We start from the raw sequence: 19,998 nt of genomic DNA on the forward strand, positions 1-19,998 counted from the left end.
CATACAAAGTAGGTTTAATAGTCGACTTCCGGTTCTCCCAGCATGCAAAGTAGGTTCAATTGTTGATTGGGTGTACCGATATACACCCAAACCCAATAAGAATGTGCAATTCAGGGTTTGAAATTATGAAAATTAAAGTTCATGGAAGCAAGACAAGTTTTACTGATTTTTAAAGCCGTGTATCTGTACAACATTAATCCAAAGCGATTTCAAGTTAAGTGTTATAGATTTTTTTTAAATGAGTCCAATGTAAACCACTGTAAAGGGTGTAAAATAACTATCTGAAATGTACGTTACATCTGGGAAGACCACAATATACATGGAATTATACAATAAAGCTTTTGTAATTTTACGATGTTACCTTATGTGTATTTTAACTGAATCTCATTTTATGTGAAAAGCCGTATGATGGCTGTGGTTGAATTGGTATTTCGTAGCAGTACTGGTCATATGTTATATGTGATATTATGATTATTAGGAATTTTGTGGCATCGGATGCATCAAGCGTCTGCCATTAGGTGTATGTAAGTGACATGTCGTTTCATTTCAAATCGTTTTACTTAACATAGTAACTCAATATCTACTAAACCGATGTACCATAGTTGAAAGTGCAAACCCCTTTAGAAAACGAATTGTTTGTTCAAATTTATCACCATTGAGTATGTAACGTACATTTCAACTGTAAGAACTGAAAACCTTTTATATTTTCCAAGATTAGAGACGTTATTAGAAAAACCTTTTATTTGACATTTGTGTTGACAACTTGACATAACATACGTTTACGAAGACCATGTACTGAAAACGACCCCATGAAAACCCGATTATTACCCCATGATAACCACATTATAGTATATTTTGCGCATGCGTAGATTATTTTCAAAAGAAAAATCAAAACGGTCTGTTTTTTTCAGAAAAAGTGAGCTTTTTAGATTAAAATGTTAAAGTAACGACTGTCCATTTTACATATCATAATCTCAAAATCGCATTTTTGACACTTAATTTTGTCTTTTAACGAACACTGAACATATAAACACGGTAACGGACATTTCCTTGAGAATCCTTAGTCTGTTTCATGAAACTTTGTTTGTGGAATGTACTGTTTATATATTGATCATAACTGCTGTAATATGAATATATGAAATGTAAATACAATGCTAAACATTGCATAAAGTCCGTATAATGTTATATCAAACAATTCACATATCGGCAGAATTTATTTATGGTATCGAACATTTCATGATGTATTGGTCATCAAACAGAGATGCCATTATTTCAATCATATTGTGATCGTCAAGGTTTTTTTCTGCCTTGCTTTTTGAGACAGATGAATTTAATTTAGTTGTGACTAGTTTATCTTTTCGGTTTTTATTCTTTTTCTGTGCCATGATTAGTTTGGTTGGGTACAGTTTGTTCAATAGTACTTTGAATTCTAACAAGTCCCATTGTTTTGCTAATTGTGTCTTTCATATAATTGGGACGCTTTGATATGGGAACTATGTGTTGTCTTGAAGACTAGAAGATTCACTTGTGTTGGTGTCCGATTTCGGAGATATGTCTCTCTATTCTTATATTAGACTCCATCTATTGAGCGAACTACTTCTGATTCATTTTATCCTCTTTGTGTCAGTTTGTTTATGAAGAATTCCATTTTGTTTTGGAAATTTTCTTCGTTTAACTTACTGCATGTTCGTATGTATCTCATTGTTTGAGTTTGGGCGACACGATTGTCTGTGGAGTTACTGGAAAGTGTCAGTTGGTTTAGTATTTATTTTTGATATCCAATCTCTTAGTTTTTTTTTTGAATCTCAGACCGTTGGGAATTACCAGCAGGTCAAGATGTACCACTTCCTTTTCCGAGCTGACCAACGAAAATTTAAATGTTTGGTGTATCATTTATGGTTTCACTCAATTAAAGCGGAGTGTCGGGTATAAAAGGCCCCCTAACTTCGCGGGGGTTATTGTCAAATTTGAATACAGACTGTTAACAACGTCTTGATTCCTCTCTGAAAAGTCGTGATAATAATGAGCAACTGGTGATTTTCGTAATAAATTTGGTATGTGTAGACTTGTGAATGTCTGTTGAATGCAGGTATGGTCACAGAAAGGTGATATTTAAACATGGTAGAGACAATTTGGTACAAAACACGGTCAAACTGGGTCTGTTCGTTACTAGTGAAAAGTCGTTACTTTTCAAACCCGGGATTAAAACGCCTGTCAATCACACTTGTTCAAATAAGGGTACGTTAATCCACGAAAGTTTGTGTAACAATCAACGTTATCTTGAAGTAAATATGATTTGTAATCAGTACCTCTCCATGCCCAAGCATAACGGTACATGCATGCTTGCTTTCAGAAAACATCTCTGCATTATTCCCGATGTCTATGCATATAAGTAACGACTGAAAGATCTCAAAAAACAGAATAGCGAACACTACTAATAGGTTGATTTTAGCGTCTAACTGTTCAAGGAAACAACATTTTTATCAAGAGGATTTTGTTTACACCGGGCCATGTACTTCCACTGACCAAGTTTTCTGACATACGGAACATGCAAACGATCAATTGTAGTTTTTGAGTCTAATTGTCAAAGTAGGATAGTGAAAATAAAACTAATAAACGGTTAGGTCGGTAGTTCTCTTTTTGGAATATGTGGTGGCCCTGAAAAGGGCCGTTTGGTTTGTGTATGCCTTCGCACACGAATACATAGTAACTTACAAACAACGTAGTACACTACTCCCACCTATGACCGACGTACGGATTTCGGTGGTTTGGGTAGAGAGATCGTACGGAGTCTATGACGCACTTTGGCATCACCTCTCTCCTTGTGACGACTACGCCATCCATACGCATTAGACGCCTCTTCTCTCTCAAGTACCGGTCGTCTCTCCATGCGCCACGTCTATCTAGGAGGGTCCAATATTTCTTATAACGGACTTTCCGCAGACCGGCATTCTGGTCGCGTCCTTGCTGACCTGTGCCCAACCAACTTAAGCTTGGCTGTGAACTTGACGCACATGGTTGGCACAGACAGTATCTGCATTCATCTGCAGACATCTCCCTCGGTACCTCGAGATCTATCTGGTTACCGATCGGCATACTTTGACATGGCTCTTCAGGATGGTCGGGTGATCTGTCAACTACCTGAAGCTCCCAATCACAATGACTGAAAAATGCCACGATGGCAGATTCTTACTCTTCGGTGATGTTGATTGTTATGTTACGAGACATGGTCGCTACGAAACCGAAGACTGATGATTTGACCGGGGAAAGTGTCAGCTTTTATAGATCGATTATGGTGACAATCAGTCTGTCAGTTTTCAAAACTGTCTTCGGACAAGGAAATCGTCTCTATTCCATTTGCATTTCTGCACAGACAATGTTGCTTCTTTCCTGTATCTCACCATTATGATCTTCATTGTGTTGTATGCATACAGCAAGGCGCCAATGCCATCGTTTACCACGAAAGTGTACACATAAATGACTAGTTTTTACTAGAAATGCATAATGTATAAAATGTTACTTTCGTATACATTCGTTATAATTGGCAAATTCATATTGTGGTCTTTTTTGTTTGTTTACGCGTCTGAAAGAGGTAAGGGGGCTGTGCTCTTAGTTTACACGAACCAAATCATGACTATAGTTATACCCTTTTGTCACGAGTACGCCAAACGTAACTGGGAGATAATAAATTATGATTTCACGCACTTTATTTTTGGAATTCGGGGTATTCACATGACGAACAATGGTATGTCGTATTTCAAGCTCACAATCAAAAGAAAAATCAAATTTTTGGTATCTCGAGAAACTATCAGTCTCGCTATTTCAAGGAAATGTCGCGACATCTAAAAACCATTTTGTCATGCTTCTAGCAAACGAATAATTATATATCTTGAGATTTTTTGTTCTTCTTCTTATCGTTGGAAGACTAGCAGTCTACTTTCTCAAATCGGAAAATAAAAATTAGCACATATTGGGACGATTTTGTTTGGTATCGGAAAACGAAAAAGTTACTTCGAGCCTCGATTCATTTTTTAATTGTAGCCATTTTTTTCGTTCTTTCTTTCTGTCTTCTGAGTGTCTATCTGACTTTCTATATTTCTTGATGTGGTCCCAAAGGTGGATTTTTTTTGTGTCTGAAGATTACAACATCATCGAAACATGAGGGTTATACTTCCATGATCGAAATAAAGTGTATGTATTCGTACGGGGAAAAAATCACCTTGAGATGAATATTTGTTTCTTTCACTACAGTTTCTCTGTGAAATGAGAAGGTTTCTCGGGGTGTTTATATCTTGAGATCGGATTATTTGTTACCATTTCTGTCGATGTACAGTACAGACCATTTACAGGCGAAACAATCCTCTGAATCCTTGGTGTGTATGCAACCATAGACCCTACACAGGTAGGGTGTGATAATTCATAGATTATTTACACATACAATTAGGTACTAAACAAGTGGCAAGTGGTCCCCACATATTGTAGATTTCCTGTGCATTGCAGAAATCAAACCTTCCCACAATAGACTAATTTCTTTGGTTGAATATCGTACAAATCTCCAAATTCTTCTCTTGCGGATTATGACACAGTTGGACATTTCCAGTAATGATAATATACATAATAATAGCTGAAGGTCTCGAGAAACTTACTTTCTTCCCATCTAGAATATCCCGTTATCTCACTTCGATGTAATTATTATGCTTTCAGAACAGGAACGTATACAGTTACCTCACGATAGTTTCACGACTTTGTTTCGAAAGAAGATTTATCCCTAAATTTCTAGATGGAAATATTTGCTTTCCGGAATCGTCAATAAATTGATCGAGACCTCGTTATATTTTTGTTTTGTTTTTGATTCGTGAAAAACGAAAAAAGATATCTCGAAATATTTCTATTTTCTTTTGGATTGACGAAAAAATGTTCTCAAGATACAATGTTATATTTCAGAAAACGAACGAAAACGTTACATTATCTTAGGGTCACAGAAAATGACAACATCTTGCTTTAGATCGCGGAAAACGAGCTAGAATCTTTGGGTAATGAGAGCGTTTCTCGAGGTGGCTATATCTTGAGATCAGATTATTTGTTACCATTTCTCTTGATGTACAGTACAGGTCATTTACTACCTAAGCATACTTTTCGTCACTTTGCGTGTATGTGTGTGGTTCTTTATTTGTATACATTACAATATTGTGGACAAGTGTATCATGTATGTATATTTTTCTTTCACATATATGTATCGACTTGTTACTTGTTATGTTCGAATGAACTGTCCGTCAACAGTTACTAAAATGTTGTATACAACAAACATGCTGGTGATGGGGGTGATAATTCACCGATTATTTGTAAGTGCAATAAAGTAATAAACAAGTGGTCTCAACATATTATATATTTCCTGTGCATTGAACTATCCAAAAACTTCCCCACAATAGACCAAGGTTTGTTGAACTGGGTGACAATCACCCTTTATTACACCCTTTGTCTTTCTCCAGTTTTGATACAGATAATGTGTCAAAAGTGAAAGTACTCTTACTATCAACTACACCATTGACGTTAGTGGAAACGTAAAATTTAATTCTTTACAAGTGACAGATTTGTTCTGTTCGATGGACTTTTGACAACTCACATGACTAGAAACAAACACAGTAAAAGTGTTCTATGGAATTACATCAATTGTATCATGTTGGTACTAATGACTAGTTTCAGCTCAGACCACTAAAAGTCTAGGTGTTTCAGTAATTGTTCTCGTGCGAGCACTGTGTCCTTTTCGCTCACGGAAACACATGTTGCGCTTCCGGTAGCCAAGCCAAGCCAAGCCAAGCCAAGCCAAGCCAAACCATGTAACTAAAAATCACTAGTGAAGATATAGACCTTCATTCAACCGACAACTGTCATTCCATTCGCCACTGTTTTACTGCTCTTGTCACTGCTATTCGTTACGATTGTACTCAGGTTTGCCAAGTTTTTTAAAAAGGTTTTTTGATTCCGTTTTTTTTTTGTATTTTCATATCGTTCCAAAGTATCGTTATCATTTCATCCATTTTTAAAAGTATTTTTTTGCAGTTAGTTAATTTTAGATTTAAATTTTCAACGTTTTTGAGTGATTTTGCAGTTTCAGTTTAGTGTATAGATATTTCTTTTTCAAAATATATAGTTTCAAAGTAGATTTAAATTTTCAACGTTTTTGAGTGATTTTGCAGTTTTAGTTTCGTGTATAGATATTTCTTTTTCAAAATACTAGTATACAGTTTCAAAGTAGATTTAAATTTTCAACGTTTTTGAGTGATTTTGCAGTTTTAGTTTCGTGTATAGATATTTCTTTTTCAAAATACTAGTATACAGTTTCAAAGTAGATTTAAATTTTCAACGTTTTTGAGTGATTTTGCAGTTAGTTTTAGTGAATAGATTATTCTTTTTAAGAAAAAAATAGTTTCAAAGTACATTTACCTTTTCATTGTTTTTAAATTTTTCGTTCTTTTGTAAAACATAATTTTTATTCAGTACTCTTTTTCACCTCGGTACATCAATTTTGTGAATAATATTTTGGGAGAGCATTAACTAACAATGGCCACGGAACGTACAGTTTACCCTTCCTTTACACCTGCTGCCATAAGAGATAGAAATCAAAGACGAGTTCCTGTCGTCGGGAGAAGGGGTAATTTAGAATTCACGGCACCCACAGACGATTTGAAAACAGAATTGATGAACAAACTCGCATTCGTGCGAGATCGCCTCGGAGAGGAGTCAACAAGGAGAGTCACGAACTACGACGCCCTGTTGGAGATGGTGCATTTCTTCATCACGAAGAACGAAGTTCAAGCAGACGGTACAACAGAAGGTACAAGTGCCGGTGAAACTACACCAATTTACCAAGCAGCAGACGCAGAAAAGACGGAGGAGACGATGTACCTTACTGTAAGCTCCTCGCTCAACAACCTTCTGGGTCGAGTCGAAGAGCACAGCAGGATATGCAGAGGGGCACTGCGTTGCAAGAAGACGGACACATTCGGGCACGCTGGTAGAATCTACTTGCAGTGCGATTGCAATTCCAACCATTCCTCATCATGGAATTCATCACCGTATTTACCAAATGGAAGACTGTTAGTGAATTACAGGTACGCATTTTTCTTTGATTCCGAGGTAAATTGAATTGAATTCGATTGTTACAATTACAAGAAAATACCACGTCAATGACCTTCGTGAGGGTCGTACTTTCACACCCTGAAAATTTGTCGTATATTCATTTTTCCAAATGATAAAACCAATACGTCCCTTTCACTACTCAGAATGATGCATGCAGTTTCAACCAGTGGTCTAGGAGATGAACAGTACAGTGCCCTGTGTGAGACTGCCGCAATGGGTTCTATGCAGATAAGCTATAGAAAGACGTGTAAGTATCTGTTATCCGATATAACTTGTATATTTGTGTAATTGGAGTATATTCATTGTTTTTTTTGATATATTAGATGTTTAGAGTAACAATTGTAGTTTCCCTATTTGTAACAGTCCGAGAATTGGCCGATCCAGTCGTTACACAATTAGCAGCGGAATCCAGGGAAGACGCTTTACACGAGGTATGGAAAATTAACAAATGATACCCTTTCCACCTTGTTCCGTTAAATTCAGTATTCCCTGTACATTATCCGGAATGATTACAAAATGAAAATAGAATATCTGTCAAATGGGAGATAACTGTACTTGCCTATCTCCAACGAAAACAATGTGAGTGAATTTGAAACGATCAGTGATTGCCGACAAGCTGAGAGCAGAGAATGCCAAAAAACGTGTTATGGGTTTGCTATTGACAATCTTTAATTTGTCAGTCAGGAGTTTCTAATTGTAATGTACATTCTTTATACTCAATAAGATGCAGGACAAAAGAAAGGTGCATTAATTAGCAACATGTTTTTTTTCTCTCTCTTTCAATCTGAAAAGGAAATAGCTTCAGGTGACCGTGTGGCGAGAGAAGGAATATGCATTATGTCAGACGCAAGGCATGCCACCAGGAAAAATGCTAAACAGAGTGACGTTGTTTTCCTTTGAGATATGTAAGTACAGTTATAATAACTGCATGGAGTTCTTCATTGTAGTGTGGTGTGGTGTAACGGCAAAACCAATTCTATATGAGCTATAACAATACAAAGAAAGTGGACGGTCATGATCACTAAACCCCCAAAAAATCCAAACTAACATAGTTGTATAGTAATGTCTTGGGAAAGAGTGTAGGTCATCTTGTCAGTAAGTTACCACTTTTATCTATATCCTTTTCCCAGCACCCACAAATGTATACATAAAGAGTGTTTAACGAAAGAAGATGATACATGTAGCCAACGACATGAAATGCAGGCTGTGCGGCGTTTTTACGAATGGGCTGACGACAAAGGTACGTGATGATCAATATATCTATTATTGATTTGGTTTTGGTGAACACCTTTGATTGTATAGTTGTTGAACTCGGGGGATGTGATAGTGTACATGTAATGATATACTAGTATACTTATAATATCGTCAGCATAGACACTGTGGATGATTTATTATTATGGTATTATAATATATCAGTAAGTTATTATTATATATGTAAAGTTTGATGTCAAGGTGCTCGGTGTGGTTTTCATAATATTTCAATTCTTGATGAATGGGTTAGCTAAATGTTAATTTATTTTTATTTTAGGCATTCCAATATTAATTCACGCTCACGACAGGAATGCGTCTGTCAACAAATTTCTGAGAGAGACACGACATGACACCGTCAGTTCCAATGACACTTGGCATGGTAAGTAATTAAAACTTATGTTTACACTGATGGTATATCGTTATACTAGTATACTGGCAATTATACTTCGTGTGTAACATAGTATTTGTTGACATGTTGACAACAATGGGAAATGACTGCTCTTTCTTTCCCTTTATCACTTAGTAACGAAGCAGATTGGAAAACAGGCCAAAAAAATAACAAGTGGAAGTCGTAGAAATCATGGCAGGACCTGGCATGCAGACCTGTCTGATAAAGTTTCGTCTGAGTTTACAAACACCTGTTGTCTTGCATGACGTGTACAAGCAGAGAAGTTCACTACACTTTCATGTCATTACGATTTATGTGGTAAATTGTAAAACACATACACTTCAATTTTCTTATTCGGATAAATAAGAGTATTATTCTTCTTGGAAACCGTGACTTACACGGAACATAAACAATTATTGTTTGTCTTCATTTCTTTCAGCTGCATCAATAAAAACTCGTTGCTTTTGGGCAATGAAACGGTGCCGGCAGTACATTAATGGGAGAGAGGGGGACGCCCAGGCAAGATTGGAGGCGTGTCAACTTCTTTTTGGACAACATAACCGACCATTTCCAGGTTAGTTATATTTTATTCATCATCAAATTATGACAAATCTTGAGAACGTGATTTCACTTTAATACACTGAACTTTCCATTACTTTTGTGTTCCAGAATAACCATGCTAACTGCGACGAGCAGTCACGATGTCGACGGGAAGCAAACTATGAGCCGACTGCTACTACTACTACAACTACTACTACTACTACTACTACTACTACTACTACTACTAGCTACTATAGCTACTACTACTACTACTACTACTACTACTACTACTACTACTAGCTACTATAGCTACTACTACTACTACTACTACTACTACCACTACTACTACTACTACTACTACTAGCTACTACTACTACTACTACAACTACTACTACTACTACTACTACTACTACAACTACTAGCTACTATAGCTACTACTACTACTACTACTACTACTACTACTACTACTACAACTACTAGCTACTATAGCTACTACTACTACTACTACTACTAGCTACTACTACTACTACAACTACTACTACTACTACTACTAGCTACTATAGCTACTACTACTACTACTACTACTGGCTACTACTACTACTACTACTAGCTCCTATAGCTACTACTACTACTACTACTACTACTACTACTACTACTACTACTACTACTACTACTACTACTACTTCTGAAGTCTGAAAACCGTTATATATTACAGTGCAAGGATACCCACTACGTGGAAAGTTACAACAATGTATGCCTAGTCTACCAGGACAAGAGGATATCATACGGCGATCATCGATACCGAGTAAGAAGCGAGATGGCTTGTTTAGACTGGGTAGGTTTTTATGTGTAGCCTAATATTTAACTTCAAAGACTGTATTGTTGTATTAATTGTAATCTACACATGTATTTTACAACTTTGCCCAACATGTTTCAATGCCAAGGTACCTGGTGCATTACGAAATGTTATGAGTGCAAGTGGTTAATTTACTAAACTGAGTACCTTTTACCTGATTAATATTTGCCAATAATAATAATAATAATAATACTTTATTCCCTGAATTGTAAAGAAAATAGCAATATAGACATTTATATTTGCAATGAAGAAAACAATGGGGAAAAGGAGAAAACAAAAAACAGTTGTCGAGCATCTAGTCAAGTCCGTACCCCAGTCTCTTTTGTTATATTACGTGAGCATCTCATTCTTGGCAATCTGTTCGTTTGACAAACAACTACAAAAATAAAAACAACTCAACACACCAGAAATAAACTTCATACACATAAGTAACAGAAAATAACAGCAATGTGTTCCCAACATATCAATAAGAGAGTTGTGCTCCGACAAATGCAATGCATCCCCAAAACTGAGTTTCTACTTGTTTCTTTTTTCTTTTTTCACCATTGGATTCTTTGCAATGTGTCAACAGTTTTCTTGAGATCTCGATATGTCATTTTCTCCTGGTGGAAGATGGGAAGTTATCTCCATATTTTTTATTTTGATATCAAGATATTTTTTTTTTCATTTTCTGAATACAAAAGTGAACTCTTCATAACCTTTTATAAGTGTAAATCTCTGCGATCTATCAGCCACGTTAACTTTATTTTCACCCTACTTTATCTCCAGAATGAAAATGTCGATCGGCCGGCAACGTCAAGAACAACAGAGCAAAATGCCAGGCAACAGCGGCAACAAAGAGGACATCGCAACCTCAAGAGGAAAACATCAGAATGGAAGCGAAAAGTATGGAGAGAGATGATGCGACAATTATTTATTTGAAATTATCTAATAAAAGAATTAGAAAACTGAACTTTGTGTGCGAAGTATGTATGATTTCTTGGTAATAAGGTTATGATAGTCCATACTATTTACATGAGACATTCCTATCGATTTACACAAGATGTCATATTATTGAGTCAGGATTCTAACTCATTTAGTCTGAATCAATTCTCCGATGATAAAAGAACTGTCCCCCATACGGTTGCCCTGAAAGCAATATTCCTGTTACATTAACAGTAAATTTTCGGCAAAGTTCTTGTATCTCTTCTACTTTTCTATTTTTTTTGTAGTATCCATATACTAGTATATGAAATCATAATTATCTCGTTGATATTATCAAGCATCACATACCTCGATCTATCACGATGGTTGGAAGATGATTTGTGTTTTGTTACAATCACTAACACTTGACTAAGTTTGTGTGCGATTCGCCGATTATGCACTTATATGTGATCCACACATAGGACTTCGACAAAAGAAAACGTACCAAAAATATTCATTATTTCACGTAATTTTGTTTTTTAATATAGTCACACAACATCCCGAATTAGACCTCGCAGTAAAAAGCACAGACACACAATTGCAATCCCAGACACGATTTGTTGTTGTAAGTCATTCAGTTTGATAATACATGGTTAATGGACATTTCTGTACACATCGAGATACGTTTTATGGCAATCATTTCATCACGAAAACAACTACGTCAACCCTTGAACTATTTCTAGTACAGACTCTGTCGGATGGTGTAACACACGTGTCTGGCAATCAATCCATTGCGAAATAAAATTCCTAATTTACCCTTTATGCTAAAACGTTTTTGAAAGCAAATCTCCCTAATATACTCTTTCACTAAAATGAATTTGTAATTTCACACTCGTGTCAACATTTGTCATGACAGGCAGATCAATTTCATAGGTATGTACGTTACGAGTGCTGACCAAACATGCCTGAATATACCTTTTTTACAAAAGCAATGCATGTTGATCATAGATATGGCTTTCAAAGTAAGTTACGTGATATTGAAAGCCCAACAAACGTAATACCTAAACATAAAACATTCTGACCGAATGCTCCAAGTTTTGACTATTTCAGTGCATTGTGGATACTTTATTATTTCCGACAACTTATTTTATTGTATCCTATAGATAAGCTAACAACTATTGTAGCGATATATATATCGGTAGTGTACGTCAGGTTATAGACAAAATATAAGGTCATGAACCCCTATGCGTTTTTTTTCTGTCCCATTACAAATTCACCCTAACACATTTTTCTGTCATTATCATTTAGATATAAAAATTGCCGATATGGAACTTGAGAAATGTCGAAAAAAATTAGGGCGATGTTAATACATGACGTTAATAGTACATGTACAATACAAGACAAGCTCTTGAACCCGTTGTATATTATTAGAGACCAGACAACGCCTACTTCTATGGCTGGTAAATTTGTACTATTAGCACTGTATTGTGTACTATAATTGTACGTTACAAGAACTATACATACATATATTGTTACTATGTAGTACTATTTATCAATCTTTTGTCTTTCTCACAATGTTATGACAATCCTTTGGCTGTACGTCATTGAGATTAGTCTAAGCCACATGTAGTTACTATACGTGTGGGCGTGCGTGCTCTCTCTCTCTCTCTCTCTCTCTCTCTCTCTCTCTCTCTCTCTCTCTCTCTCTCTCTCTCTCTCTCTCTCTCTCGAGAGAGAGAGAGAGAGAGAGAGAGAGAGAGAGAGAGAGAGAGAGAGAGAGAGAGAGAGAGAGAGAGAGGCTTGCAACTGCGACGGGAGCGCGTACACGATGCAACTAGCTAGTTGCATGGTGAGTCGCAAGAGCTAACTGTTGCACATGCGTAAATATATAAAGTTACAGGTCATCGAGGTCAAGTCTTCTAGCGGCAGGAATTTGGCAAAAATGCTGTTGTTCTTTACGAATAAAATGACTGGAAACTTGTTGAAGTATCGATAGTAAAACTCTATACAATTCGAAGTTCGTTTAGGGCGATGTTGATCTTTCCGATGTCGCTACTTGCATTCAAGTTGGAAATAAAATGATATTCAGCGGAAATCAAGCATTCATAGACATTGTATACTATTTATAAGTGGTAATCGTGGTGATAAATCGAAATTATATCAAAAATACTTGCCGAAATAGAATATATTTATACTAAAAACATGGCGGCCATAACATTGAACGTCATTTGACACGTAGGTATATGTCAAAGGTTATTACTTGCGACGCGACGAAGTGGTTACACGGTGCAACTCACGAAGCAACTCGAGAAGCAACTTTCGACGAGTCGCACGGAAACCGATATGTCGGTTTCCTTGCAACGCACCTTGCGACGTCGCAAGACCCTGCGACGAGGCGAGTACACGATGCAATTCGTCGCATGAGACGAATTGCATGGTGCGTTGCTAGTCGAGTTGCATCGTGTAACCGGGCTATACACATTTAATCAATTAAATAAACGCGCCGTATACAAACCTGTATTCAACTCATTCAGTATATTTCAACCGGGTATGGTAAAACATTACAGTTAATCTCGGTAATCCAATTCAAACTCCTTTGTTTTATTTCTTTTGTCTTACGTCTTACCAGTATTTACCGAGAAAGATAGTGATTTTCAGCTTGGTCGTTAATTATTCAGGATTACGTTAGGATTATGTGGTGTGGACGGAGAACGCATAAATACATGTAAATGAACCCGTGTGATAAACTTACTCCCCTTTAAGTTCAGTGTGTTAAGTTCATCTGTGAAACGATTACTTTTTTTTCTCTGTATTTTTGTCAATCGTAACCTGTTCTGCTAATTTTTTAACTAGCTGAACACGACTTAGGTCTGAGGAGGGAATGTTGTTTCTCCGTCGTCTTTCCCGTTCTCTCGCTAAATAAGACTCTCCCTTCCTTTGCTTCTTTCTATCTCTGTAAGCACGTTAATATTTGGCCTGAGACTTTGCCATGTTATCTAGAAGATATTGTAGTTCACTGTTATAAGACACTTTCATTGTGTTTTACCTAGACGCCAAGCAATGACGTGGATGATTTCGTGAAGTGTACGTTACCACTATTTGTAATGTCCGTTACCAATGTGTTATCAGTGATATAAGAATTAAGTAAATGGATCGGTATGATTTTATTAGTCAGTGGTATAATAAAATCTTTACTGACAAAAAGAGTTGCAAATCAATTTACAGAAACGAGACTGTGACGTGGATAATTTGGAGTAACAAGATTTTAACTAAAATGAATCCTGACAAAATATATATGTTGTATAAATTGCGCATGATATGATATTTAAAAATGAATGTAGTTATTTTCTTTCACCCAAGACTTTGTAATATAATCATTATAGACAGTTATGAAAAATTATCCGTGGAAATTTATTTGAAAATAAACATAACATACACTTGTGAATGTAACATTATTTTGTCTGAAATGTACGTTACCTTTTGTAACGTACATTTCGCCTATTACAGATGCAAAATTCTATACTATGCCGAACAGCTGAGCCGACACTGATGTACTACAACGTAGACTTGAATATTATCTTCCAAAATATATACATCTTTGTCAGCAAGTATTTCTACTGCTGTTGCCATGAAAAAAAAACTTGCAACATACCACACAAGCGGTGAAAATGTGCGTCTGAATGGCGATATAAATTGAACACAGCCCTATTCTGCGTGGCTTGCTAGGAAATGGCAGACGACAGTAAACACGTGATATCCCTAGAATAAGTTTGTTTACGTTTTTTCTCCTTCAAATCGTGAACTCAGTAACGTACATTTTTTTTCACATAAATATTCCACTCCAAATTGACCAGCAAGTGCTTGACTATACCATTACTTTGTCAGCTTTTGTAAGTTTAAGACCTCTATATGTCTATCTGTGCCTCTTACCCATTTTCTGATCGATAACAAATATATAGGGAGTAACGTACATTTCCCTACAAAATTACTCTGCCACTTACATACCTTTGCAACACATTGGCATTGCGAACTGTCAATGTATGACATTCTCAACATGTACCGCGAATTCTTGGATATGTATCGAATATTTAGAGTCATATTTTGTATATATCAGGTACAAAATTATATGTCATCAGATGCTGTTGATTTTCGGTAACGCACATTTCGCGCGACCTAGGGACAACCACATTTCTGTATATAAAACATATATTTGAAACAATGTGGGAATCGCTTTCCATGATAAACAAGTTAGCATATTCGTGACCTTGTTTAAACAAACCGCTTAGGTTTCCTTCAATATTTCAGTACAATTTTCTTATCAATTCTCTAGTTACTTTGGCATCGGGACAGTAACGTACATTTCATTTTTGGGTATATCCATGGGTCTAAATGTATCCAAATAAAATCCGACAATGGAGCAACTTTCGTTTTAAATAGCCTAAGGTACCCTCTTGTCTTGCCACATATCGTTTCCATATCTCCGTCCATCATTTTAAAGTAAACAACGCTGGACATCAATTGCACCTTCTTATTGGGTTTGGGTTATACTGCGTGCATTTGTAAAAACAGTGTGACGTCATAACAAGTGGTAGGTGATGATGTCATATGTATAATTGTAAACCTACTGGTTTCAGTAAGTTTCAAAGTAGGGAGAGAACTGCAAAAAGTATGGGCAGAAGCGCACGCTACGTGTGTTCGTGCCTGCTATACAAGCGCAGGAGTTGGGGGGTTGGGAGGGGATGTCCTCCTCCCATGGCAAGAGCTTTTTGAAAAATGAACACCTTTTGGAGGACATTTAGAGCACCATTCGAAGTAAAACCCAACTTAATTATATAAAATTATCACTAATTTAGGGTTTCAAAAGTTTAAATCATTTCAAGTCATATTAACACAAATAATACTAAAAAAAGATCAAGTACAAAGTGAGAAAATTTGGGGAAAACATGCAAAGTGGAGGCCAGTTACCATTTAGAGATACAAACTCATTAAATTATTTGAAAGTGTGTCTCTATTGACTATGTTTGTGTCAATGGAGGCACAGATTTTAGAGTCAGTCAATCCAGTAAATTTCAAGGTATTTCATTTCTTATGTGTGTGTATATATAGTGTGAGGGGGTGAGCTATCGAGACACAGTAATAAAATGAAGAGTGAGCTAGTGCATGCGTGAAAGTTGGAATAATAAAGAAAGAAAGAGATTTGAAGAGGATGGCAGACAGGCAGACAGACAGACAGACAAACGGACGGACGGACGGACGGACAGACAGACAGACAGACAGACAGACAGACAGACAGACAGACAGACAGACAGAATGGCCGGGTGGAAGGGCATACAGACAGCAAGGGTCATAGGTGTCTGGAATTTTTTAGGAAGTATTTTTATCGTTTATATCAATAATGGTCCAAGCTACAGATAGGAAAATGGTCAAGTCGTAATCATATTAATTGTTGAAGTCATTGAAAGGTTAAGAGAGAGAGAACAAGGCACTTTGTACTAGAATGCTATAAATAAAATGAGATATACAACAGTAACCATTGAAGTCGTTTATGAAAATTCGCCACAAATGCCAAGTCCATTTTCTATTATCGAACTAAACTCTGAGTGGGTCATACACAGATTTGATGTATATTAGCTCATGTTTGATTTAGTCTGAAACCAAGTCATGGTATCCCCAGGTACACCATGTTCTATAACCAAGTCGTGGTATCCCCAGGTACACCATGTTTTATAACCAAGTCGTGGTATCCCCAGGTACACCATGTTCTATAACCAAGTCGTGGTATCCCCAGGTACACCATGTTCTATAACCAAGTCGTGGTATCCCCAGGTACACCATGTTCTATAACCAAGTCGTGGTATCCCCAGGTACACCATGTTTTATAACCAAGTCGTGGTATCCCCAGGTACACCATGTTTTATAACCAAGTCGTGGTATCCCCAGGTACACCATGTTTTATAACCAAGTCGTGGTATCCCCAGGTACAACATGTTGTATAACCAAGTCGTGGTATCCCCAGGTACAACATGTTGTATAACCAAGTCTTGGTATCCCCAGGTACACCATGTTCTATAACCAAGTCATGGTATCCCCAGGTACACCATGTTTTATAACCAAGTCGTGGTATCCCCAGGTACACCATGTTTTATAACCAAGTCGTGGTATCCCCAGGTACACCATGTTTTATAACCATGTTCTCGCGCAATGTCGAATCTATCAAGAAATATTACGAGTTATTGTATTTGTCCTTTTCTGTAAACATCATGAGAGCAGCAAAGCTACACTAAATTTAACATTTTCATAGCTTGATTGTTATTGGTAATTCAGTGTGCTTTCAAGTGTTTAAATGACATATCGCAGCCGAAGCTTAACTTTTGTCACGTGGTTAGCAACGGTTGCTGGGGGGTCTCGTGAGATTTCGCCACTGCCGGAATATCCCTTGTAAATATTGTGTAAATTCTCAGTCACATGAAAATGACCAGAATTACGCCAACTGTTATGTTTTTGTGGAGGCAGATTGACTCAACTACTGTGGTCGAAAACACCAGTTTAGGTCGCCCTGGCAACCACTGTCTTCTGTACAAGAACGCAGCGCCAGCCGATGTTTACTATAAAAAGCTGAAAATGTCATTGAAGTAAACATGCATATAGGGGACTCCCCTTCTAAGTCCCTGGTTTATGAATAATAATGAGGTTGTACACAAAATGGCTGTATGAGGGCAGTAATCCCTTCAGATCACTATGGTGACCTCACAACAGACGTAGCTCAATACTTGATGGTATTAAGAGTTGAAAGGACTGTGTAAATTAGATACATTACTGGTATCTTGTGTTGGTGATGGAATTACTGTAAACAGAATTCACCCACAATTCACTGAAATGGCTTAAAGAAATAGTGAATGTTTTTCCGACATTTTCCGATATTCCCCGACATTTTTTGATACTGTTTTTTAACATAGCAACCATAAGTATTTGTACATAGAAAGTATAATGTTATGCACTTTTCAAAAATGTATACCATTTGAAAACCAACTAAATATTAAGAAAGTTACCGTTAATTAATCCATTGCATGTGTTTACCATTGAATTTAATGGAGAACATGAAAAACGTCGGAAGAATACTTCCTTAGAAGACAGGATATTTTGATCTTTTTTAATAGCAATGCATATAATTAATGTACATAATTTGTGAAAATATTGGGAGAAGAGGAATTAATTACTTTTTCAACTTTTTCGCTTCCCATGTTAAGCCTATGGGGAAATTAGCTTCAAGTAATCAACTTTTGTATTAACGTATTTTGTGTAGTTTTCTTGACTTAAAAGTAATAAATAAGTGTATGCGAAGAAATAAATTAAAACAATTGAGAGATTTTTGCTATCATTTTAAGTGAGATTTTCAAATATTCGCTTTTATTTTGACAGCCAAGAAGTCCTTACAGTGCAAATATCGTTTATTATGACAGCCAAGAAGTCCTAACAGCGCGAATATCGTTTATTTTTATGGGTTCTCGTCGTTACATTTTGACGACATTTTCAGAGATTATGTATACATAGGATGCGTATTTTCTTTATAAAGGAACACATCCTATGATAGACTGTAAGATTCGCCCTCAACGGCCTCCTCTCACACGACTGTACTACTTTGCACTAGTATGTCAGAAACTTCTAAAGATTTTGGCCTCACCCTGAACGAATGATTAGAAGGTCATACAGAGGTCGTTATGAAGATTAGAAATCAAATATGTAGAATAGCTTCTACGTCAGGCGATAAGAACGAGTGTTGCCATGGTAATATATGTCAATCACTCAGTCGGCAACACTCGCTCTAAGATTAACCACCGATAATATCACCATGTAAATAAACATATACACATGTGTAGCCAAAACTGTAACTCTCCTAAAATAACATTCTTGTACTTCAAATTTTCAAATTATTACTTCCAAGTTAAATGTTAACGAAGTCCACAATCGCCACTTTCACACCTACATGTACAGAGTGTGTGATACTAAAGGGAAAGTCAAATGTACAATCATTTTCTTACAATTCTGGTCAAAAATCAAAAATTAAATATCAATTTCTGAGGAAATTGAATTATATACCATTCTAAATTATAAATATAAAATTTATATATGTTTTGTTTTTTATTCTTACAAATTGTATCAAAATTTAGAATGATCTCATTCAGTATTTTATTTCATAAATTCAGACAATAATAGTCTCTGAAATAACTGGAGAAGGCGCTCCAGCCTTTAAAAAAAAGTAGTTTACAATGTTTAATTATAATACCATGTATGAGTCAAGTTGAACAAAAAATATGGAATACATACTCTGGTCATTTTACATCATAACAATGCACGAATTTGTCATGACAACGCGTGTCTACGTCACTGGTGCTGCTTTGTTTAAAATATGAGTCAAAACGTTTAAAATTACCATTACTTTCCCTGATTTGTCTTTGATATCACTGACACTGGTATAACTATGTTATTAGTATTTTCTTAAGTCAGCCGGTAAATATTTGTGACCTAAAAATTGTCACTACTTGTCTAGCGTCTCATAGTGACAGAGGCCCCTTCTTTTCCTTGACTGAACGATGAAAACTATTGGAGAATAACATCTAATTGTAATAAAATATGATAACATGGCACCATTGACAGTGATAACAGACATACCATAGTATTCACATGGAACACATTCTCCCATAAAGTCTAAATTGTCATAGACCCAACACATGAACTGACCAAGTCCTTAGACTGGAAGGCTTGAATTAATGTATTCAGGTCAGACAGATAAAAACTATCAGTAACAAACAAGTCTAACCTTTCAACCCATATTTCACAGTATTAGTTACCACTAGGTGGCGCTTGTCCGTTGGAAAATCTAATTATGTATTCATATGTTAAGGTTATCCAAGGCCATCTA

This window comes from Glandiceps talaboti, chromosome 19 (assembly GCF_964340395.1).
Source record: "Glandiceps talaboti chromosome 19, keGlaTala1.1, whole genome shotgun sequence".
Lineage (NCBI taxonomy): Eukaryota > Metazoa > Hemichordata > Enteropneusta > Spengelidae > Glandiceps > Glandiceps talaboti.